Consider the following 2530-nt stretch of genomic DNA (forward strand, 5'->3'; position numbering starts at 1 on the left):
GGTAGTATCGCTCCTGCGGGGCTGTTTTGGGGGTAACGGTTGGATTGTTCCCCCCACTATATAAGGAGGTCTTCTTCCCCAAAGTTGACCTACCTCTTCCCCCAAAAGCTCCATTATTGCTCCAAGCTCCATTTTCACCCGATCTCTCTCCCTAGCCAATCAAACTTGTTGATTTGCTCGGAATTGGTTGAGAAGGCCCCGATCTACACTTCCACCAAGAGAAATTTGATTCCCCCCACTTATCCCTAGCGGATCTTGTTACTCTTGGGTGTTTGAGCACCCTAGACGGTTGAGGTCACCGCGGAGCCATAGTCCATTGTGGTGAAGCTTTGTGGTGTCGTTGGGAGCCTCCAATTAAGTTGTGGAGATTGCCCCAACCTTGTTTGTAAAGGTCCGGTCGCCGCCTTCAAGGGCACCAATAGTGGAATAACGGCATCTCGCATTGTGTGAGGGCATGAGGAGAATACGGTGGCCCTAGTGGCTTCTTGGGGAGCATTGTGCCTCCACACCGCTCCAACGGAGACGTACTTCCCCTCAAAAGGAAGGAACTTCGGTAACACATCCTCGTCTTCACCGGCTCCACTCTTGGTTATCTCGTCCCTTTACTTTCGCAAGCTTACTTGTGTTAAATCCCTTGCTTGCTTGTGTGCTAGTTGTCATTGCATCATATAGGTTGCTCACTTAGTTGCATATCTAGACAACCTACTTTGATGCAAAGTTTAAATTGGTAAAGAAAAGCTAAAAATTGTTAGTTGCCTATTCACCCCCCCCCCCTCCAGTCAACTATATCGATCCTTTCAACAGCAGACATCCGAAACCCCGCCTCTTGTGATCTAGTACGGGAGAGAGGCGATTAGGTTTTTGGGGAGTGGCTCCGCACGAATGCTGAATTTTTTTTTCACGATTGCTGGATTTTTGTTCATCGTGGCTACGAACGACGACATCCTCGATGACGAGTAACCCAACGACGACTTCTTCCGCGACGTCAACGACCTCTTCGACGACATGACGAATGACGCGTCTACATCTTCTGCTGCTGTGTCATACGTCATCTTATCCTCTCTGTCAGGGCTAGCATTTGGTTTACTGCTACTAGTGATCGACATGGATATGTTGCTCGTTGCTTATTATTTCAACTGCTTGATTAGTTTCACCAATCAGTTGCATGTCTCGATAGTTCTCTCTATCATGTTGAGCATGTTTTACCTATTGTTTTTCTGGATTAAACATAATGGAAAAATGCCTAATTATTCAACCGATACCTCGGAATTAAAAAATTATAGTATTTTTTAAAATTTACCATTCACGTGGATGTGTGTGGAATCATATCCATCCATGTATTTTCGATGTATTATATGTTCATATGTTGGCGTGTAGTATCCGTGATCAAAAAGTGCTTGCTTCGGTACACCCCCTCCCCCCCCCCCCCCACCCCCTCACAAACCATATAAGGGCAGTATGGTCATTTACCCACCTTCGTATGTGGCACGTATTAGTTGTATGTAGACGTACACAGCCGAGTTTACTTAGGATAGTTGACTTGTTGTGCCTAGTTACTTCTTTTATTCTTCTTGTGGTGCATCTTCTTAGACTTTCATCTCTTTTTATGTTTTATTTTTTTCTTCGGTTTTATTTTTCTTTATTTCCTCGCAGTACACACCCCCTCTGACCTGGGTTCGGCCCAATTTCCTTTCTTTTTCTTTTTTGTAACCTTCAAAAAATAAGGACGTTATGTCAGACTCGAACTCACAACCTTTTGTAGTGCATCAAATATAATGCTAAAAAGAAAGACTCTGGTTTTCGTTTTGTATTGGGTTGTTTTGGCCGATTTCTTCTGTTTTCACTTGGGTTTTATATTCTTATATTTTTATTTTCCTTTTCTTTTTCCATGTTCCTGTTTCTTTTTCCTTTTTATTTTTTTGGATTTTTTTCAAATGCGTGATTGTTTCAAAATTTGAGACCTTTTCCAAATTGGGAATCTTTTTCAACTTAGCGAACTTTTTTTTTAGTTTTTTGCTTACACTCTAGTAATTTTTTTTTAAAATTCATGAACTTTTTCAATATATTTGCAACTTTCTTTGCAAAACCCATGAACTTTTTGAAATCTAGAAACTATTTTTCAAATTCTCGAATATTTTTTCAGATTAAAGGTTTTTCATTTTTATTTTAAATATTTTCTTTCTTTTTCCCAAAAAATCCTCGCGTTTTTGAAAATTTGTTCAAAAGTTCAATAAATGTTTGTTTTTTCAAATTTGTTCAAACCAACAAATATTCATTTTTTTCATAAATTGTACATAATTTCATAAGAAAATGTATGTATCTTAAAAAACTGCTAAGAATGACAAAACAAGAAGATTTGTTTATAAAAAAGAAAAAATTTAATCACGAACATTTTTTGAATTTTTCAAACATTTCATAAAAAAACACTAACAAATTTAATTTAAAAAAATCTGAAAAATACGGACAGAAATTTGAGACCAATAAGTTTTTAAATTTCCCCAAATATAGTATGTATTTTTATAGAATAGAG

Source organism: Triticum aestivum, chromosome 2D, assembly GCF_018294505.1.
Source record: "Triticum aestivum cultivar Chinese Spring chromosome 2D, IWGSC CS RefSeq v2.1, whole genome shotgun sequence".
NCBI lineage: Eukaryota > Viridiplantae > Streptophyta > Magnoliopsida > Poales > Poaceae > Triticum > Triticum aestivum.